The following is a 21,850-nucleotide window of genomic DNA, read 5'->3' on the forward strand; positions in this document are numbered from 1 at the left end:
TTAGTACTCTGCGTTGTGGCAGCAGCAACCCCAGTTTGAATCCAGGTCAAGTCATTTTCATGTTATTTCTCACACATCCATTTCTTTACAATATTGAAGGTAAGGACAATTGAAGAAACTAAGCAGATTCTTTGAATGTGCTTGCACAATTTGTCTTTACTGCTTTTTGTAAAGCTATCTTTCCATACTTTGAATCATTTCTTGATCATTTCTTTGTGAATCATTTTCATGAAATCTGGAAAGCTGACATAAATTCCTGAATACAGGAAACGCAAATTAATGGACTCTGAGCAAGTTCATTATTGGCTGAAAAGATCATTTTGCAGTCACAAAGAAAATTGTTTGTGAGATGTTTATGGGAAATAAGCCCTGCAGCAAGTGTACAGTCAACTCTCAAAATTTGATTTTGCATATACTTCAATAACCATCAAAGCTTGAAACACGTTCAAAAACATGATGAACACTCCAAGTGGCATAAGACAGCTGGGCCAGTGGCGCAATGGATAACGCGTCTGACTATGGAGCGGAAGATTGTAGGTTCGACTCCTAGCTGGCTCACTTAAGTTGCCGTGATCGTATAGTGGTTAGTACTCTGTATTGTGGCCGTAGCAACCTTGGTTCGAATCTGGGTCATGGCATTTTCATTTTATTTCTCACACATCCATTTCTTTACAATAATGAAGGTAAGGACAATTGAAGAAACTAAGCAGATTCTTTGAATGTGCTTGCACAATTTGTCTTTACTGCTTATTGTGAAGCTATCTTTCCATACTTTGAATCATTTCTTGATCATTTCTTTGTGAATCATTTTCTTGAAATCTGGAAAGCTGACATAAATTCCTGAATACAGGAAATTCAAATAAATGGACTCTGAGCAAGTTCATCACAGGCTGAAAAGATAATTTTGCAGTCACAAAGAAAATTGTTTGTGAGATGTTTATGGGAAATAAGCCCTGCAGCAAGTGTACAGTCAACTCTGAAAATTTGATTCTGTATATACTTCAACAACCATCTAAGCTTGAAACAGGTTCAAAAACATGATGAACACTCCAAGTGACATAAGACAGCTGGGCCAGTGGCGCAATGGATAACGCGTCTGACTACGGATCAGAAGATTGTAGGTTCGACTCCTACCTGGCTCGTTTATGTTGCCGTGATCGTATAGTGGTTAGTACTCTGCGTTATGGCCGCAGCAACCCCGGTTCGAATCCAGGTCACGGCATTTTCATTTTATTTCTCACACATCCATTTCTTTACAATATTGAAGGTAAGGACAATTGAAGAAACTAAGCAGATTCTTTGAATGTGCTTGCACAATTTGTCTTTACTGCTTATTGTAAAGCTATCTTTCCATACTTTGAATCATTTCTTGATCATTTCTTTGTGAATCATTTTCTTGAAATCTGGAAAGCTGACATAAATTCCTGAATACAGGAAACTCAAATGAATTGACTCTGAGCAAGTTCATCACAGGCTGAAAAGATCATTTTGCAGTCACAAAGAAAATTGTTTGTGAGATGTTTATGGGAAATAAGCTCTGCAGCAAGTGTACAGTCAACTCTCAAAATTTGATTCTGTATATACTTCAATAACCATCAAAGCTTGAAATAGATCAAAAACATGATGAACACTCCAAGTGGCATAAGCCAGCTGGGCCAGTGGCGCAATGGATAACGCATCTGACTACAGATCAGAAGATTGTAGGTTCGACTCCTACCTGGCTCGTTTAAGTTTCCGTGATTGTATAGTGGTTAGTACTCTGTGTTGTGGCCGCAGCAACCCTGGTTCGAATCCGGGTCACGGCATTTTCATTTTATTTCTCACACATCCATTTCTTTACAATATTGAAGGTAAGGACAATTGAAGAAACTAAGCAGATTCTTTGAATGTGCTTGCACAATTTGTCTTTACTGCTTATTGTGAAGCAATCTTTCCATACTTTGAATCATTTCTTGATCATTTCTTTGTGAATCATTTTCTTGAAATCTGGAAAGCTGACATAAATTCCTGAATACAGGAAACTCAAATGAATTGACTCTGAGCAAGTTCATCACAGGCTGAAAAGATCATTTTGCAGTCACAAAGAAAATTGTTTGTGAGATGTTTATGGGAAATAAGCCCTGCAGCAAGTGTACAGTCAACTCTCAAAATTTGATTCTGTGTATACTTCAATAACCATCAAAGCTTGAAATAGTTCAAAAACATGATGAACACTCCAAGTGACATAAGATAGCTGGGCCAGTGGCGCAATGGATAACGCATCTGACTACGGATCAGAAGATTGTAGGTTCGACTCTTACCTGGCTCGTTTAAGTTTCCGTGATTGTATAGTGGTTAGTACTCTGCGTTGTAGCCGCAGCAACCCAGGTTCGAATCCGGGTCACAGCATTTTCCTTTTAATTCTCACACATCCATTTCTTTACAATATTGAAGGTAAGGACAATTGAAGAAACTAAGCAGATTCTTTGAATGTGCTTGCACAATTTGTCTTTACTGCTTATTGTGAAGCTATCTTTCCATACTTTGAATCATTTCTTGATCATTTCTTTGTGAATCATTTTCTTGAAATCTGGAAAGCTGACATAAATTCCTGAATACAGGAAATTCAAATAAATGGACTCTGAGCAAGTTCATCACAGGCTGAAAAGATCATTTTGCAGTCACAAAGAAAATTGTTTGTGAGATGTTTATGGGAAATAAGCCCTGCAGCAAGTGTACAGTCAACTCTGAAAATTTGATTCTGTATATACTTCAACAACCATCTAAGCTTGAAACAGGTTCAAAAACATGATGAACACTCCAAGTGAGATAAGACAGCTGGGCCAGTGGCGCAATGGATAACGCGTCTGACTACGGATCAGAAGATTGAAGGTTCGACTCCTACCTGGCTCGTTTAAGTTGCCGTGATCGTATAGTGGTTAGTACTCTGCGTTGTGGCCGCAGCAACTCCGGTTCGAATCCGGGTCACAGCATTTTCATTTTATTTCTCACACATCCATTTCTTTACAATATTGAAGGTAAGGACAATTGAAGAAACTAAGCAGATTCTTTGAATGTGCTTGCACAATTTGTCTTTACTGCTTATTGTGAAGCTATCTTTCCATACTTTGAATCATTTCTTGATCATTTCTTTGTGAATCATTTTCTTGAAATCTGGAAAGCTGACATAAATTCCTGAATACAGGAAACTCAAATGAATGGACTCTGAGCAAGTTCATCACAGGCTGAAAAGATAATTTTGCAGTCACAAAGAAAATTGTTTGTGAGATGTTTATGGGAAATAAGCCCTGCAGCAAGTGTACAGTCAACTCTCAAAATTTGATTCTGTATATACTTCAATAACCATCAAAGCTTGAAACAGGTTCAAAAACATGATGAACACTCCAAGTGACATAAGACATCTGGGCCAGTGGAGTAATGGATAACGCGTCTGACTACGGATCAGAAGATTGTAGGTTCGACTCCTACCTGGTTCGTTTAAGTTGCCGTGATCGTATAGTGGTTAGTACTCTGCGTTGTGGCCGCAGCAACCCTGGTTCGAATCCAGGTCACGGCATTTTCATTTTATTTCACACACATCCATTTCTTTACAATACTGAAGGTAAGGACAATTGAAGAAACTAAGCAGATTCTTTGAATGTGCTTGCACAATTTGTCTTTACTGCTTATTGTGAAGCTATCTTTCCATACTTTGAATCATTTCTTGATCATTTCTTTGTGAATCATTTTCTTGAAATCTGGAAAGCTGACATAAATTCCTGAATACAGGAAACTCAAATGAATTGACTCTGAGCAAGTTCATCACAGGCTGAAAAGATCATTTTGCAGTCACAAAGAAAATTGTTTGTGAGATGTTTATGGGAAATAAGCCCTGCAGCAAGTGTACAGTCAACTCTCAAAATTTGATTCTGTATATACTTCAATAACCATCAAAGCTTGAAACAGGTTCAAAAACATGATGAACACTCCAAGTGGCATAAGACAGCTGGGCCAGTGGCGCAATGGATAACGCGTCTGACTACGGATCAGAAGTTTGAAGGTTCGACTCCTACCTGGCTCGTTTCAGTTGCCATGATCGTATAGTGGTTAGTACTCTGCGTTGTGGCCGCAGCAACCCCGGTTCGAATCCAGGTCACGGCATTTTCATTTTATTTCTCGCTCATCCATTTCTTTACAATATTGAAGGTAAGGACAATTGAAGAAACTAAGTAGATTCTTTGAATGTGCTTGCACAATTTGTCTTTACTGCTTATTGTGAAGCTATCTTTCCATACTTTGAATCATTTCTTGATCATTTCTTTGTGCATCATTTTCTTGAAATCTGGAAAGCTGACATAAATTCCTGAATACAGGAAACTCAAATGAATGGACTCTGAGCAAGTTCATCACAGGCTGAAAAGATCATTTTGCAGTCACAAAGAAAATTGTTTGTGAGATGTTTATGGGAAATAAGCCCTGCAGCAAGTGTACAGTCAACTCTCAAAATTTGATTCTGTATATACTTCAATAACCATCAAAGCTTGAAACAGGTTCAAAAACATGATGAACACTCCAAGTGGCATAAAACAGCTGGGCCAGTGGCGCAATGGATAACGCGTCTGACTACAGATCAGAAGATTGAAGGTTCGACTCCTACCTGCCTCGTTTAAGTTGCCGTGATCGTATAGTTGTTAGTACTCTGCGTTGTGGCCGCAGCAACCCCGGTTCGAATCCGGGTCACTGCATTTTCATTTTATTTTTCGCACATCCATTTCTTTACAATATTGAAGGTAAGGACAATTGAAGAAACTAAGTAGATTCTTTGAATGTGCTTGCACAATTTGTCTTTACTGCTTATTGTGAAGCTATCTTTCCATACTTTGAATCATTTCTTGATCATTTCTTTGTGAATCATTTTCTTGAAATCTGGAAAGCTGACATAAATTCCTGAATACAGGAAACTCAAATGAATGGACTCTGAGCAAGTTCATCACAGGCTGAAAAGATAATTTTGCAGTCACAAAGAAAATTGTTTGTGAGAAGTTTATGGGAAATAAGCCCTGCAGCAAGTGTACAGTCAACTCTCAAAATTTGATTCTGTATATACTTCAATAACCATCAAAGCTTGAAACAGGTTCAAAAACATGATGAACACTCCAAGTGACATAAGACATCTGGGCCAGTGGCGCAATGGATAACGCGTCTGACTACAGATCAGAAGATTGTACGTTCGACTCCTGCCTGGTTCGTTTAAGTTGCCGTGATCATATAGTGGTCAGTACTCTGCGTTGTGGCCGCAGCAACCCTGGTTCGAATCTGGGTCACGGCATTTTCATTTTATTTCTCACACGTCCATTTCTTTACAATATTGAAGGTAAGGACAATTGAAGAAACTAAGCAGATTCTTTGAATGTGCTTGCACAATTTGTCTTTACTGCTTATTGTAAAGCTATCTTTCCATACTTTGAATCATTTCTTGATCATTTCTTTGTGAATCATTTTCTTGAAATCTGGAAATCTGACAAAAATTCCTGAATGAATGGACTCTGAGCAAGTTCATCACAGGCTGAAAAGATCATTTTGCAGTCACAAAGAAAATTGTTTATGAGATGTTTATGGGAAATAAGCCCTGCAGCAAGTGTACAGTCAACTCTCAAAATTTGATTCTGTATATACTTCAATAACCATCAAAGCTTGAAACAGGTTCAAAAACATGATGAACACTCCAAGATGCATAAAACAGCTGGGCCAGTGGCGCAATGGATAACGCATCTGATTACGGATCCGAAGATTGTAGGTTCGACTCCTACCTGGCTCGTTTAAGTTGCCGTGATCGTATAGTGGTTAGTACTCTGTGTTGTGGCCGCAGCAACCCTGGTTCGAATCTGGGTCACGGCATTTTCATTTTATTTCTCACACATCCATTTCTTTACAATATTGAAGGTAAGGACAATTGAAGAAACTAAGCAGATTCTTTGAATGTGCTTGCACAATTTGTCTTTACTACTTATTGTGAAGCTATCTTTCCATACTTTGAATCATTTCTTGATCATTTCTTTGTGAATCATTTTCTTGAAATCTGGAAAGCTGACATAAATTCCTGAATACAGGAAACTCAAATGAATGGACTCTGAGCAAGTTCATCACAGGCTGAAAAGATCATTTTGCAGTCACAAAGAAAATTGTTTGTGAGATGTTTATGGGAAATAAGCCCTGCAGCAAGTGTACAGTCAACTCTCAAAATTTGATTCTGTATATACTTCAATAACCATCAAAGCTTGAAACAGGTTCAAAAACATGATGAATACTCCAACTGGCATAAGACAGCTGGGCCAGTGGCGCAATGGATAACGTGTCTGACTATGGATCAAAAGATTGTAGGTTCGACTCCTACCTGGCTCGTTTAAGTTGCTTTGATCATATAGTGGTTAGTACTCTGCATTGTGGCCGCAGCAACCCCGGTTCGAATCTGGGTCACTGCATTTTCATTTTATTTCTCACACATTCATTTCTTTACAATATTGAAGGTAAGGACAATTGAAGAAACTAAGCAGATTCTTTGAATGTGCTTGCACAATTTGTCTTTATTGGTTATTGTGAAGCTATCTTTCCATACTTTGAATCATTTCTTGATCATTTCTTTGTGAATCATTTTCTTGAAATCTGGAAAGCTGACATAAATTCCTGAATACAGGAAACTCAAATGAATGGACTCTGAGCAAGTTCATCACAGGCTGAAAAGATCATTTTGCAGTCACAAAGAAAATTGTTTGTGAGATGTTTATGGGAAATAAGCCCTGCAGCAAGTGTACAGTCAACTCTCAAAATTTGATTCTGTATATACTTCAATAACCATCAAAGCTTGAAACAGGTTCAAAAACATGATGAACACTCCAAATGGCATAAGACAGCTGGGCCACTGGTGCAATGGATAACGCATCTGACTACGGATCAGAAGATTGTAGGTTTGACTCCTACCTGGCTCGTTTAAGTTGCCGTGATCGTATAGTGGTTAGTACTCTGCGTTGTGGCCGCAGCAGCCCCGTTTCGAATCCGGGTCACGGCATTTTCATTTTATTTCTCACACATCTATTTCTTTACAATATTGAAGGTAAGGACAATTGAAGAAACTAAGCAGATTCTTTGAATGTGCTTGCACAATTTGTCTTTACTGCTTATTGTGAAGCTATCTTTCCAGACTTTGTATCATTTCTTGATCATTTCTTTGTGAATCATTTTCTTGAAATATGGAAAGCTGACATAAATTCCTGAATACAGGAAACTCAAATGAATGGACTCTGAGCAAGTTCATCACAGGCTGAAAAGATCATTTTGCAGTCACACAGAAAATTGTTTGTGAGATGTTTATGGGAAATAAGCCCTGCAGCAAGTGTACAGTCAACTCTCAAAATTTGATTCTGTATATACTTCAATAACCATCAAAGCTTGAAACAGGTTCAAAAACATGATGAACACTCCAAGTGACATAAAACATCTGGGACAGTGGAGCAATGGATAACGCGTCTGACTACGGATCAGAAGATTGTAGGTTCGACTCCTACATGGTTCGTTTAAGTTGCCGTGATCGTATAGTGGTTAGTACTCTGCGTTGTGGCCGCAGCAACCACGGTTCGAATCCAGGTCACGGCATTTTCATTTTATTTCACACACATCCATTTCTTTACAATACTGAAGGTAAGGACAATTGAAGAAACTAAGCAGATTCTTTGAATGTGCTTGCACAATTTGTCTTTACTGCTTATTGTGAAGCTATCTTTCCATACTTTGAATCATTTCTTGATCATTTCTTTGGGAATCATTTTCTTGAAATCTGGAAATCTGACATAAATTCCTGAATATAGGAAACTCATATGAATGGACTCTGAGTATGTTCATCACAGGCTGAAAAGATCATTTTGCAGTCACAAAGAAAATTGTTTATGAGATGTTTATGGGAAATAAGCCCTGCAGCAAGTGTACAGTCAACTCTCAAAATTTGATTCTGTATATACTTCAATAACCATCAAAGCTTGAAACAGGTTCAAAAACATGATGAACGCTCCAAGTGGCATAAGACAGCTGGGCCAGTGGCGCAATGGATATCACGTCTGACTACGGATCAGAAGATTGTAGGTTCGACTCCTACCTGGCTCGTTTAAGTTGCCATGATAGTATAGTGGTTAGTACTCTGCGTTGTGGCAGCAGCAGCCCTGGTACGAATCCGGGTCACGGCATTTTCATTTTATTTCTCACACATCAATTTATTTACAATATTGAAGGTAAGGACAATTGAAGAAACTAAGCAGATTCTTTGAATGTGCTTGCACAATTTGTCTTTACTGCTTATTGTGAAGCTATCATTCCATACTTTGAATCATTTCTTGATCATTTCTTTGTGAATCATTTTCTTGAAATCTGGAAATCTGACAAAAATTCCTGAATACAGGAAACTCAAATGAATGGACTCTGAGCAAGTTCATCACAGGCTGAAAAGATCATTTTGCAGTCACAAAGAAAATTGTTTATGAGATGTTTATGGGAAATAAGCCCTGCAGCAAGTGTACAGTCAACGCTCAAAATTTGATTCTGTATATACTTCAATAACCATCAAAGCTTGAAACAGGTTCAAAAACATGATGAACACTCCAAGATGCATAAGACAGCTGGGCCAGTGGCGCAATGGATAACGCATCTGATTACGGATCCGAAGATTGTAGGTTCGACTCCTACCTGGCTCGTTTAAGTTGCCGTGATCGTATAGTGGTTAGTACTCTGTGTTGTGGCCGCAGCAACCCCGGTTCGAATCTGGGTCACGGCATTTTCATTTTATTTCTCACACATCCATTTCTTTACAATATTGAAGGTAAGGACAATTGAAGAAACTAAGCAGATTCTTTGAATGTGCTTGCACAATTTGTCTTTACTACTTATTGTGAAGCTATCTTTCCATACTTTGAATCATTTCTTGATCATTTCTTTGTGAATCATTTTCTTGAAATCTGGAAAGCTGACATAAATTCCTGAATACAGGAAACTCAAATGAATGGACTCTGAGCAAGTTCATCACAGGCTGAAAAGATCATTTTGCAGTCACAAAGAAAATTGTTTGTGAGATGTTTATGGGAAATAAGCCCTGCAGCAAGTGTACAGTCAACTCTCAAAATTTGATTCTGTATATACTTCAATAACCATCAAAGCTTGAAACAGGTTCAAAAACATGATGAATACTCCAACTGGCATAAGACAGCTGGGCCAGTGGCGCAATGGATAACGCGTCTGACTATGGATCAAAAGATTGTAGGTTCGACTCCTACCTGGCTCGTTTAAGTTGCTTTGATCATATAGTGGTTAGTACTCTGCGTTGTGGCCGCAGCAACCCTGGTTCGAATCTGGGTCACGGCATTTTCATTTTATTTCTCACACATTCATTTCTTTACAATATTGAAGGTAAGGACAATTGAAGAAACTAAGCAGATTCTTTGAATGTGCTTGCACAATTTGTCTTTATTGGTTATTGTGAAGCTATCTTTCCATACTTTGAATCATTTCTTGATCATTTCTTTGTGAATCATTTTCTTGAAATCTGGAAAGCTGACATAAATTCCTGAATACAGGAAACTCAAATGAATGGACTCTGAGCAAGTTCATCACAGGCTGAAAAGATCATTTTGCAGTCACAAAGAAAATTGTTTGTGAGATGTTTATGGGAAATAAGCCCTGCAGCAAGTGTACAGTCAACTCTCAAAATTTGATTCTGTATATACTTCAATAACCATCAAAGCTTGAAACAGGTTCAAAAACATCATGAACACTCCAAGAGACATATGACAGCTGGGCCAGTGGCGCAATGGATAACACGTCTGACTACGGATCAGAAGATTGTAGGTTCGACTCCTACCTGGCTTGTTTAAGTTGCCGTGATCGTATAGTGGTTAGTGCTCTGCGTTGTGGCCGCAGCAACCCTGGTTCGAATCCGGGTCACGGCATTTTCATTTTATTTCTCACACATCCATTTCTTTACAATATTGAAGGTAAGGACAATTGAAGAAACTAAGCAGATTCTTTGAATTTGCTTGCACAATTTGTCTTTACTGCTTTTTGTAAAGCTATCTTTCCATACTTTGAATCATTTCTTGATCATTTCTTTGTGAATCATTTTTTGAAATCTGGAAAGCTGACAAATTCCTGAATACAGGAAACTCAAATAAATGGATTCTGAGCAAGTTCATCACAGGCTGAAAAGATCATTTTGCAGTCACAAAGAAAATTGTTTGTGAGATGTTTATGGGAAATAAGCCCTGCAGCAAGTGTACAGTCAACTCTCAAAATTTGATTCTGTATATACTTCAATAACCATCAAAGCTTGAAACAGGTTCAAAAACATGATGAACACTCCAAGTTGCATAAGGCAGCTGGGCCAGTGGCGCAATGGATAACGCGTCTGACTACGGATCAGAAGATTGTAGATACGACTCCTACCTGGCTTCTTTAAGTTGCCGTGAATCTATAGTGGTTAGTCCTCTGCGTTGTGGCTGCAGCAACCCCGGTTCGAATCTGGGTCATGGCATTTTCATGTTATTTCTCACACATCCATTTCTTTACAATATTGAAGGTAAGGACAATTGAAGAAACTAAGCAGATTCTTTGAATGTGCTTGCACAATTTGTCTTTACTGCTTATTGTGAAGCTATCTTTCCACACTTTGAATCATTTCTTGATCATTTCTTTGTGAATCATTTTCTTGAAATCTGGAAAGCTGACATAAATTCCTAAATACAGGAAACTCAAATTAATGGACTTTGAGCAAGTTCATCACAGGCTGAAAAGATCATTTTGCAGTCACAAAGAAAATTGTTTGTGAGATGTTTATGGGAAATAAGCCCTGCAGCAAGTGTACAGTCAACTCTCAAAATTTGATTCTGTATATACTTCAATAACCATCAAAGCTTGAAACAGGTTCAAAAACAGGATGAACACTCCAATTAACATTAGACAGCTGGGCCAGTGGTGCAATGGATAATGCACCTCACTACGTTTCAGAAGATTGTAGGTTCGACTCCTACCTGGCTCGTTTAAGTTGCCGTAATCGTATAGTGGTTAGTACTCTACATTGTGGCAGCAGCAACCCGTGATCGTATAGTGGTTAGTACTCTGCGTTGTGGCAGCAGCAACCCTAGTTTGAATCCAGGTCAAGTCATTTTCATGTTATTTCTCACACATCCATTTCTTTACAATATTGAAGGTAAGGACAATTGAAGAAACTAAGCAGATTCTTTGAATGTGCTTGCACAATTTGTCTTTACTGCTTTTTGTAAAGCTATCTTTCCATACTTTGAATCATTTCTTGATCATTTCTTTGTGAATCATTTTCATGAAATCTGGAAAGCTGACATAAATTCCTGAATACAGGAAACGCAAATTAATGGACTCTGAGCAAGTTCATTATTGGCTGAAAAGATCATTTTGCAGTCACAAAGAAAATTGTTTGTGAGATGTTTATGGGAAATAAGCCCTGCAGCAAGTGTACAGTCAACTCTCAAAATTTGATTTTGCATATACTTCAATAACCATCAAAGCTTGAAACACGTTCAAAAACATGATGAACACTCCAAGTGGCATAAGACAGCTGGGCCAGTGGCGCAATGGATAACGCGTCTGACTATGGAGCGGAAGATTGTAGGTTCGACTCCTAGCTGGCTCACTTAAGTTGCCGTGATCGTATAGTGGTTAGTACTCTGTATTGTGGCCGTAGCAACCTTGGTTCGAATCTGGGTCATGGCATTTTCATTTTATTTCTCACACATCCATTTCTTTACAATAATGAAGGTAAGGAAAATTGAAGAAACTAAGCAGATTCTTTGAATGTGCTTGCACAATTTGTCTTTACTGCTTATTGTAAAGCTATCTTTCTATACTTTGAATCATTTCTTGATCATTTCTTTGTGAATCACTTTCTTGAAATCTGGAAAGCTGACATAAATTCCTGAATACAGGAAACTCAAATAAATGGACTCTGAGCAAGTTCATGACAGGCTGAAAAGATCATTTTGCAGTCACAAAGAAAATTGTTTGTGAGATGTTTATGGGAAATAAGCCCTGCAGCAAGTGTACAGTCAACTCTCAAAATTTGATTCTGTATATACTTCAATAACCATCAAAGCTTGAAACAGGTTAAAAAACATGATGAACACTCCAAATGGCATGAGACAGCTGGGCCAGTGGCGCAATGGAAAACGCATCTGACTACGGATCGGAAGATTGTAGGTTCGACTCCTACCTGGCTTGTTTAAGTTGCTGTGATCGTATAGTGGTTAGTACTCTGCGTTGTGGCAGCAGCAACCCGTGATTGTATAGTGGTTAGTACTCTGCGTTGTGGCAGCAGTAACCCCAGTTTGAATCCAGGTCAAGTCATTTTCATGTTATTTCTCACACATCCATTTCTTTACAATATTGAAGGTAAGGACAATTGAAGAAACTAAGCAGATTCTTTGAATGTGCTTGCAAAATTTGTCTTTACTGCTTTTTGTAAAGCTATCTTTCCATACTTTGAATCATTTCTTGATCATTACTTTGTGAATCATTTTCATGAAATCTGGAAAGCTGACATAAATTCCTGAATACTGGAAACGCAAATGAATGGACTCTGAGCAAGTTCATTATTGGCTGAAAAGATCATTTTGCAGTCACAAAGAAAATTGTTTGTGAGATGTTTATGGGAAATAAGCCCTGCAGCAAGTGTACAGTCAACTCTCAAAATTTGATTCTGTATATACTTCAATAACCATCAAAGCTTGAAACAGGTTAAAAAACATGATGAACACTCCAAGTGGCATAAGACAGCTGGGCCAGTGGCGCAATGGATAACGCATCTGACTACGGAGCGGAAGATTGTAGGTTTGACTCCTAGCTGGCTCATTTAAGTTGCCGTTATCGTATAGTGGTTAGTGCTCTGCGTTGTGGCAGCAACAACCCGTGATCATATAGTGGTTAGTACTCCACGTTGTGGCTGCAGCAACCCCAGTTTGAATCTAGATCAAGTCATTTTCATGTTATTTCTCACACATCCATTTCTTTACAATATTGAAGGTAAGGACAATTGAAGAAACTAAGCAGATTCTTTGAATGTGCTTGCACAATTTGTCTTTACTGCTTATTGTAAAGCTATCTTTCCATACTTCTAATCGTTTCTTGATCATTTCTTTGTGAATCATTTTCTTGAAATCTGGAAAGCTGACATAAATTCCTGAATACAGGAAACTCAAATGAATGGACTCTCAGCAAGTTCATTATTGGCTGAAAAGATAATTTTGCAGTCACAAAGAAAATTGTTTGTGAGATGTTTATGGGAAATAAGCCCTGCAGCAAGTGTACAGTCAACTCTCAAATTTGATTCTGTATATACTTCAATAACCATCAAAGCTTGAAACAGGTTCAAAAACATGATGAACACTCCAAGTAGCATAAGACAGCTGGGCCAGTGGCGCAATGGATAACGCGTCTGACTAAGGAGCAGAAGATTGTAGGTTCGACTCCTAGCTGGCTCATTTAAGTTGCCGTGATCGTATAGTGGTTAGTACTCTGTATTGTGGCCGCAGCAACCTTGGTTCGAATCTGGGTCATGGCATTTTCATTTTATTTCTCACACATCCATTTCTTTACAATATTGAAGGTAAGGACAATTGAAGAAACTAAGCAGATTCTTTGAATGTGCTTGCACAATTTGTCTTTACTGCTTTTTGTAAAGCTATCTTTCAATACTTTGAATCATTTCTTGGTCATTTCTTTTTGAATCATTTTCATGAAATCTGGAAAGCTGACATAAATTCCTGAATACAGGAAACTCAAATGAATGGACTCTCAGCAAGTTCATCACAGGCTGAAAAGATCATTTTGCAGTCACAAAGAAAATTGTTTGTGAGATTTTTATGGGAAATAAGCCCTGCAGCAAGTGTACAGTCAACTCTCAAAATTTGATTCTGTATATACTTCAATAACCATCAAAGCTTGAAACAGGTTAAAAAACATGATGAACACTCCAAATGGCAAGAGACAGCTGGGCCAGTGGCGCAATGGATAACGCGTCGGACTACGGATCAGAAGATTGTAGGTTCGACTCCTACCTGGCTTGTTTAAGTTGCTGTGATCGTATAGTGGTTAGTACTCTGCGTTGTGGCAGCAGCAACCCGTGATCGTATAGTGGTTAGTACTCTGCGTTGTGGCAGCAGCAACCCCAGTTTGAATCCAGGTCAAGTCATTTTCATGTTATTTCTCACACATCCATTTCTTTACAATATTGAAGGTAAGGACAATTGAAGAAAATAAGCAGATTCTTTGAATGTGCTTGCACAATTTGTCTTTACTGCTTTTTGTAAAGCTATCTTTCCATACTTTGAATAATTTCTTGATCATTTCTTTGTGAATCATTTTCATGAAATCTGGAAAGCTGACATAAATTCCTGAATACAGGAAACTCAAATAAATGGACTCTGAGCAAGTTCATGACAGGCTGAAAAGATCATTTTGCAGTCACAAAGAAAATTGTTTGTGAGATGTTTATGGGAAATAAGCCCTGCAGCAAGTGTACAGTCAACTCTCAAAATTTGATTCTGTATATACTTCAATAACCATCAAAGCTTGAAACAGGTTCAAAAACATGATGAACACTCCAAGTTGCATAAGGCAGCTGGGCCAGTGGCGCAATGGATAACGCGTCTGACTACGGATCAGAAGATTGTAGATTCGACTCCTACGTGGCTTCTTTAAGTTGCCGTGAATATGTAGTGGTTAGTCCTCTGCGTTGTGGCCGCAGCAACCCCGGTTCGAATCTGGGTCATGGCATTTTCATGTTATTTCTCACACATCCATTTCCTTACAATATTGAAGGTAAGGACAATTGAAGAAACTAAGCAGATTCTTTGAATGTGCTTGCACAATTTGTCTTTACTGCTTATTGTGAAGCTATCTTTCCACACTTTGAATCATTTCTTTATCATTTCTTTGTGAATCATTTTCTTGAAAGCTGACATAAATTCCTGAATACAGGAAACTCAAATTAATGGACTCTGAGCAAGTTCATCACAGGCTGAAAAGATCATTTTGCAGTCACAAAGAAAATTGTTTGTGAGATGTTTATGGGAAATAAGCCCTGCAGCAAGTGTACAGTCAACTCTCAAAATTTGATTCTGTATATACTTCAATAACCATCAAAGCTTGAAACAGGTTCAAAAACAGGATGAACACTCCAAGTGACATTAGACGGCTGGGCCAGTGGTGCAATGGATAATGCATCTCACTACGTTTCAGAAGATTGTAGGTTCGACTCCTACCTGGCTCGTTTAAGTTGCCGTGATCGTATAGTGATTAGTACTCTGCGTTGTGGCCGCAGCAACCCCAGTTCGAAGCCTGGTCACGACATTTTCATTTTATTTCTCACACATCCATTTCTTTACAATATTGAAGGTAAGGACAATTGAAGAAACTAAGCAGATTCTTTGAATGTGCTTGCACAATTTGTCTTTACTGCTTTTTGTAAAGCTATCTTTCCATACTTTGAATCATTTCTTGATCATTTCTTTGTGAATCATTTTCATGAAATCTGGAAAGCTGACATAAATTCCTGAATACAGGAAACGCAAATGAATGGACTCTGAGCAAGTTCATTATTGGCTGAAAAGATCATTTTGCAGTCACAAAGAAAATTGTTTGTGAGATGTTTATGGGAAATAAGCCCTGCAGCAAGTGTACAGTCAACTCTCAAAATTTGATTTTGCATATACTTCAATAACCATCAAAGCTTGAAACACGTTCAAAAACATGATGAACACTCCAAGTGGCATAAGACAGCTGGGCCAGTGGCGCAATGGATAACGCGTCTGACTACGGAGCGGGAGATTGTAGGTTCGACTCCTACAAGGCTTGTTTAAGTTGCCGTGATCGTATAGTGATTAGTACTCTGCGTTGTGGCCGCAGCAACCCCAGTTCGAAGCCTAGTCACGACATTTTCATTTTATTTCTCACACATCCATTTCTTTACAATATTGAAGGTAAGGACAATTGAAGAAACTAAGCAGATTCTTTGAATGTGCTTGCACAATTTGTCTTTACTGCTTATTTTGAAGCTATCTTTCCATACTTTGAATCATTTCTTGATCATTTCTTTGTGATTCATTTTCTTGAATTCTGGAAAGCTGACATAAATTCCTGAATACAGGAAACTCAAATGAATGGACTCTGAGCAAGTACATCACAGGCTGAAAAGATCATTTTGCAGTCACAAAGAAAATTGTTTGTGAGATGTTTATGGGAAATAAGCCCTGCAGCAAGTGTACAGTCAACTCTCAAAATTTGATTCTGTATATACTTCAATAACCATCAAAGCTTGAAACAGGTTCAAAAACATGATGAACACTCCGAGTGGCATAAGGCGGCTGGGCCAGTGGCGCAATGGATAACGCGTCTGACTACGGATCAGAAGATTGTAGGTTCGACTCCTACCTGGCTTGTTTAAGTTGCCGTGAATCTATAGTGGTTAGTACTCTGCGTTGTGGCTGCAGCAACCCCGGTTCGAATCTGGGTCATGGCATTTTCATTTTATTTCTCACACATCCATTTCTTTACAATATTGAAGGTAAGGAAAATTGAAGAAACTAAGCAGATTCTTTGAATGTGCTTGCACAATTTGTCTTTACTGCTTATTGTGAAGCTATCTTTCCATACTTTGAATCATTTCTTGATCATTTCTTTGTGAATCATTTTCTTGAAATCTGGAAAGCTGACATAAATTCCTGTATATAGGAAACTCAAATAAATGGACTCTGAGCAAGTTCATCACAGGCTGAAAAGATCATTTTGCAGTCACAAAGAAAATTGTTTGTGAGATGTTTATGGGAAATAAGCCCTGCAGCAAGTGTACAGTCAACTCTCAAAATTTGATTCTGTATATACTTCAATAACCATCAAAGCTTGAAACAGGTTAAAAAACATGATGAACACTCCAAATGGCATGAGACAGCTGGGCCAGTGGCGCAATGGGTAACGCGTCTGACTACGGATCAGAAGATTGTAGGTTCGACTCCTTCCTGGCTTGTTTATGTTGCCGTGATCGTATAGTGGTTAGTACTCTGCGTTGTGGCAGCAGCAACCCGTGATCGTATAGTGGTTAGTACTCTGCGTTGTGGCAGCAGCAACCCCAGTTTGAATCCAGGTCAAGTCATTTTCATGTTATTTCTCACACATCCATTTCTTTACAATATTGAAGGTAAGGACAATTGAAGAAACTAAGCAGATTCTTTGAATGTGCTTGCACAATTTGTCTTTACTGCTTTTTGTAAAGCTATCTTTCCATACTTTGAATCATTTCTTGATCATTTCTTTGTGAATCATTTTCATGAAATCTGGAAAGCTGACATAAATTCCTGAATACAGGAAACGCAAATGAATGGACTCTGAGCAAGTTCATTATTGGCTGAAAAGATCATTTTGCAGTCACAAAGAAAATTGTTTGTGAGATGTTTATGGGAAATAAGCCCTGCAGCAAGTGTACAGTCAACTCTCAAAATTTGATTTTGCATATACTTCAATAACCATCAAAGCTTGAAACACGTTTAAAAACATGATGAACACTCCAAGTGGCATAAGACAGCTGGGCCAGTGGCGCAATGGATAACGCGTCTGACTACGGAGCGGGAGATTGTAGGTTCGACTCCTACAAGGCTCGTTTAAGTTGCCGTGATCGTATAGTGATTAGTACTCTGCGTTGTGGCCGCAGCAACCCCAGTTCGAAGCCTAGTCACGACATTTTCATTTTATTTCTCACACATCCATTTCTTTACAATATTGAAGGTAAGGACAATTGAAGAAACTAAGCAGATTCTTTGAATGTGCTTGCACAATTTGTCTTTACTGCTTATTTTGAAGCTATCTTTCCATACTTTGAATCATTTCTTGATCATTTCTTTGTGATTCATTTTCTTGAATTCTGGAAAGCTGACATAAATTCCTGAATACAGGAAACTCAAATGAATGGACTCTGAGCAAGTACATCACAGGCTGAAAAGATCATTTTGCAGTCACAAAGAAAATTGTTTGTGAGATGTTTATGGGAAATAAGCCCTGCAGCAAGTGTACAGTCAACTCTCAAAATTTGATTCTGTATATACTTCAATAACCATCAAAGCTTGAAACAGGTTCAAAAACATGATGAACACTCCAAATGGCATGAGACAGCTGGGCCAGTGGCGCAATGGGTAACGCGTCTGACTACGGATCAGAAGATTGTAGGTTCGACTCCTACCTGGCTTGTTTAAGTTGCCGTGATCGTATAGTGGTTAGTACTCTGCGTTGTGGCAGCAGCAACCCGTGATCGTATAGTGGTTAGTACTCTGCGTTGTGGCAGCAGCAACCCCAGTTTGAATCCAGGTCAAGTCATTTTCATGTTATTTCTCACACATCCATTTCTTTACAATATTGAAGGTAAGGACAATTGAAGAAACTAAGCAGATTCTTTGAATGTGCTTGCACAATTTGTCTTTACTGCTTTTTGTAAAGCTATCTTTCCATACTTTAAATCATTTCTTGATCATTTCTTTGTGAATCATTTTCATGAAATCTGGAAAGCTGACATAAATTCCTGAATACAGGAAACGCAAAAGAATGGACTCTGAGCAAGTTCATTATTGGCTGAAAAGATCATTTTGCAGTCACAAAGAAAATTGTTTGTGAGATGTTTATGGGAAATAAGCCCTGCAGCAAGTGTACAGTCAACTCTCAAAATTTGATTTTGCATATACTTCAATAACCATCAAAGCTTGAAACACGTTCAAAAACATGATGAACACTCCAAGTAGCATAAGACAGCTGGGCCAGTGGCGCAATGGATAACGCATCTGACTACAGAGCGGAAGATTGTAGGTTCGACTCCTAGCTGGCTCATTTAAGTTGCTATGATCGTATAGTGGTTAGTACTCTGGATTGTGGCTGCAGCAACCTTGGTTCGAATCTGGGTCATGGCATTTTCATTTTTTTTCTCACACATCCATTTCTTTACAATAATGAAGGTAAGGACAATTGAAGAAACTGAGCAGATTCTTTGAATGTGCTTGCACAATTTGTCTTTACTGCTTATTGTAAAGCTATCTTTCCATACTTTGAATCATTTCTTGATCATTTCTTTGTGAATCATTTTCTTGAAATCTGGAAAGCTGACATAAATTCCTGAATACAGGAAACTCAAATAAATGGACTCTGAGCAAGTTCATGACAGGCTGAAAAGATCATTTTGCAGTCACAAAGAAAATTGTTTGTGAGATGTTTATGGGAAATAAGCCCTGCAGCAAGTGTACAGTCAACTCTCAAAATTTGATTCTGTATATACTTCAATAACCATCAAAGCTTGAAACAGGTTAAAAAAACATGATGAACACTCCAAATGGCATGAGACAGCTGGGCCAGTGGCGCAATGGATAACGCGTCTGACTACGGATCGGAAGATTGTAGGTTCGACTCCTACCTGGCTTGTTTAAGTTGCCGTGATCGTATAGTGGTTAGTACTCTGCGTTGTGGTAGCAGCAACCCGTGATCGTATAGTGGTTAGTACTCTGCGTTGTGGCAGCAGCAACCCCAGTTTGTATCCAGGTCAAGTCATTTTCATGTTATTTCTCACACATCCATTTCTACACAATATTGAAGGTAAGGACAATTGAAGAAACTAAGCAGATTCTTTGAATGTGCTTGCACAATTTGTCTTTACTACTTTTTGTAAAGCTATCTTTCCATACTTTGAATCATTTCTTGATCATTTCTTTGTGAATCATTTTCATGAAATCTGGAAAGCTGACATAAATTCCTGAATACAGGAAACGCAAATGAATGGACTCTGAGCAAGTTCATTATTGGCTGAAAAGATCATTTTGCAGTCACAAAGAAAATTGTTTGTGAGATGTTTATGGGAAATAAGCCCTGCAGCAAGTGTACAGTCAACTCTCAAAATTTGATTCTGTATATACTTCAATAACCATCAAAGCTTGAAACAGGTTCAAAAACATGATGAACACTCCAAGTTGCATAAGGCAGCTGGGCCAATGGCGCAATGGATAACGCGTCTGACTACGGATCAGAAGATTGTAGATTCGACTCCTACCTGGCTTCTTTAAGTTGCCGTGAATCTATAGTGGTTAGTCCCGTGCGTTGTGGCCGCAGCAACCCCAGTTCGAATCTGGGTCATGGCATTTTCATGTTATTTCTCACACATCCATTTCTTTACAATATTGAAGGTAAGGACAATTGAAGAAACTAAGCAGATTCTTTGAATGTGCTTGCACAATTTGTCTTTACTGCTTATTGTGAAGCTATCTTTCCACACTTTGAATCATTTCTTGATCATTTCTTTGTGAATCATTTTCTTGAAATCTGGAAAGCTGACATAAATTCCTGAATACAGGAAACTCAAATTAATGGACTTTGAGCAAGTTCATCACAGGCTGAAAAGATCATTTTGCAGTCACAAAGAAAATTGTTTGTGAGATGTTTATGGGAAATAAGCCCTGCAGCAAGTGTACAGTCAACTCTCAAAATTTGATTCTGTATATACTTCAATAACCATCAAAGCTTGAAACAGGTTCAAAAACAGGATGAACACTCCAAGTGACATTAGACAGCTGGGCCAGTGGTGCAATGGATAATGCATCTCACTACGTTTCAGAAGATTGTAGGTTCGACTCCTACCTGGCTCGTTTAAGTTGCCGTGATCGTATAGTGGTTAGTACTCTGCGTTGTGGCAGCAGCAACCCGTGATCGTATAGTGGTTAGTACTCTGCGTTGTGGCAGCAGCAACCCCAGTTTGAATCCAGGTCAAGTCATTTTCATGTTATTTCTCACACATCCATTTCTTTACAATATTGAAGGTAAGGACAATTGAAGAAACTAAGCAGATTCTTTGAATGTGCTTGCACAATTTGTCTTTACTGCTTTTTGTAAAGCTATCTATCCATACTTTGAATCATTTCTTGATCATTTCTTTGTGAATCATTTTCATGAAATCTGGAAAGCTGACATAAATTCCTGAATACAGGAAACGCAAATGAATGGACTCTGAGCAAGTTCATTATTGGCTGAAAAGATCATTTTGCAGTCACAAAGAAAATTGTTTGTGAGATGTTTATGGGAAATAAGCCCTGCAGCAAGTGTACAGTCAACTCTCAAAATTTGATTTTGCATATACTTCAATAACCATCAAAGCTTGAAACACGTTCAAAAACATGATGAACACTCCAAGAGGCATAAGACAGCTGGGCCAGTGGCGCAATGGATAACGCGTCTGACTGCAGAGAGGAAGATTGTAGGTTCGACTCCTACCTGGCTCATTTAAGTTGCCATGATCGTTTAGTGGTTAGTACTCTGTATTGTGGCCGCAGCAACCTTGGTTCGAATCTGGGTCATGGCATTTTCATTTTTTTTCTCACACATCCATTTCTTTACAATAATCAAGGTAAGGACAATTGAAGAAACTGAGCAGATTCTTTGAATGTGCTTGCACAATTTGTCTTTACTGCTTATTGTAAAGCTATCTTTCCATACTTTGAATCATTTCATGATCATTTCTTTGTGAATCATTTTCTTGAAATCTGGAAAGCTGACATAAATTCCTGAATACAGGAAACTCAAATAAATGGACTCTGAGCAAGTTCATGACAGGCTGAAAAGATCATTTTGCAGTCACAAAGAAAATTGTTTGTGAGATGTTTATGGGAAATAAGCCCTGCAGCAAGTGTACAGTCAACTCTCAAAATTTGATTCTGTATATACTTCAATAACCATCAAAGCTTGAAACAGGTTAAAATACATGATGAACACTCCAAATGGCATGAGACAGCTG

At 38.4% G+C, this 21,850-nt stretch overlaps 18 non-coding genes across 18 annotated transcripts; all 18 read left to right on the forward strand.

Annotated features, from left to right (window-relative positions):
* Positions 1-1,069: 1,069 nt before the first annotated feature.
* Positions 1,070-1,142, forward strand: TRNAR-ACG (transfer RNA arginine (anticodon ACG)). Its single transcript has one exon. It is a non-coding gene; the product is annotated as a tRNA-Arg (tRNA).
* A 510-nt stretch (positions 1,143-1,652) lies between these two features.
* On the forward strand, positions 1,653-1,725 carry TRNAC-ACA (transfer RNA cysteine (anticodon ACA)). Its single transcript has one exon. It is a non-coding gene; the product is annotated as a tRNA-Cys (tRNA).
* Positions 1,726-2,235: 510 nt separating this feature from the next.
* Positions 2,236-2,308, forward strand: TRNAR-ACG (transfer RNA arginine (anticodon ACG)). Its single transcript has one exon. It is a non-coding gene; the product is annotated as a tRNA-Arg (tRNA).
* A 511-nt stretch (positions 2,309-2,819) lies between these two features.
* Positions 2,820-2,892, forward strand: TRNAR-ACG (transfer RNA arginine (anticodon ACG)). The gene has a single exon. It is a non-coding gene; the product is annotated as a tRNA-Arg (tRNA).
* Positions 2,893-3,403: 511 nt separating this feature from the next.
* TRNAR-ACG (transfer RNA arginine (anticodon ACG)) lies at positions 3,404-3,476 on the forward strand. The gene has a single exon. It is a non-coding gene; the product is annotated as a tRNA-Arg (tRNA).
* An 8-nt stretch (positions 3,477-3,484) lies between these two features.
* TRNAH-GUG (transfer RNA histidin (anticodon GUG)) lies at positions 3,485-3,556 on the forward strand. Its single transcript has one exon. It is a non-coding gene; the product is annotated as a tRNA-His (tRNA).
* Positions 3,557-3,987: 431 nt separating this feature from the next.
* On the forward strand, positions 3,988-4,060 carry TRNAR-ACG (transfer RNA arginine (anticodon ACG)). Its single transcript has one exon. It is a non-coding gene; the product is annotated as a tRNA-Arg (tRNA).
* Positions 4,061-6,308: 2,248 nt separating this feature from the next.
* Positions 6,309-6,381, forward strand: TRNAH-AUG (transfer RNA histidin (anticodon AUG)). Its single transcript has one exon. It is a non-coding gene; the product is annotated as a tRNA-His (tRNA).
* A 1,679-nt stretch (positions 6,382-8,060) lies between these two features.
* On the forward strand, positions 8,061-8,133 carry TRNAR-ACG (transfer RNA arginine (anticodon ACG)). Its single transcript has one exon. It is a non-coding gene; the product is annotated as a tRNA-Arg (tRNA).
* A 1,095-nt stretch (positions 8,134-9,228) lies between these two features.
* Positions 9,229-9,301, forward strand: TRNAH-AUG (transfer RNA histidin (anticodon AUG)). The gene has a single exon. It is a non-coding gene; the product is annotated as a tRNA-His (tRNA).
* Positions 9,302-9,812: 511 nt separating this feature from the next.
* Positions 9,813-9,885, forward strand: TRNAR-ACG (transfer RNA arginine (anticodon ACG)). The gene has a single exon. It is a non-coding gene; the product is annotated as a tRNA-Arg (tRNA).
* Positions 9,886-9,893: 8 nt separating this feature from the next.
* TRNAH-GUG (transfer RNA histidin (anticodon GUG)) lies at positions 9,894-9,965 on the forward strand. The gene has a single exon. It is a non-coding gene; the product is annotated as a tRNA-His (tRNA).
* A 2,226-nt stretch (positions 9,966-12,191) lies between these two features.
* Positions 12,192-12,264, forward strand: TRNAR-ACG (transfer RNA arginine (anticodon ACG)). Its single transcript has one exon. It is a non-coding gene; the product is annotated as a tRNA-Arg (tRNA).
* A 1,770-nt stretch (positions 12,265-14,034) lies between these two features.
* On the forward strand, positions 14,035-14,107 carry TRNAR-ACG (transfer RNA arginine (anticodon ACG)). Its single transcript has one exon. It is a non-coding gene; the product is annotated as a tRNA-Arg (tRNA).
* A 2,301-nt stretch (positions 14,108-16,408) lies between these two features.
* TRNAR-ACG (transfer RNA arginine (anticodon ACG)) lies at positions 16,409-16,481 on the forward strand. The gene has a single exon. It is a non-coding gene; the product is annotated as a tRNA-Arg (tRNA).
* A 511-nt stretch (positions 16,482-16,992) lies between these two features.
* On the forward strand, positions 16,993-17,065 carry TRNAR-ACG (transfer RNA arginine (anticodon ACG)). Its single transcript has one exon. It is a non-coding gene; the product is annotated as a tRNA-Arg (tRNA).
* Positions 17,066-18,206: 1,141 nt separating this feature from the next.
* TRNAR-ACG (transfer RNA arginine (anticodon ACG)) lies at positions 18,207-18,279 on the forward strand. Its single transcript has one exon. It is a non-coding gene; the product is annotated as a tRNA-Arg (tRNA).
* Positions 18,280-19,421: 1,142 nt separating this feature from the next.
* TRNAR-ACG (transfer RNA arginine (anticodon ACG)) lies at positions 19,422-19,494 on the forward strand. Its single transcript has one exon. It is a non-coding gene; the product is annotated as a tRNA-Arg (tRNA).
* Positions 19,495-21,850: the final 2,356 nt, after the last annotated feature.

The sequence above is a fragment of the Pseudophryne corroboree genome, chromosome 6 (assembly GCF_028390025.1).
Source record: "Pseudophryne corroboree isolate aPseCor3 chromosome 6, aPseCor3.hap2, whole genome shotgun sequence".
In the NCBI taxonomy this organism is placed as follows: domain Eukaryota; kingdom Metazoa; phylum Chordata; class Amphibia; order Anura; family Myobatrachidae; genus Pseudophryne; species Pseudophryne corroboree.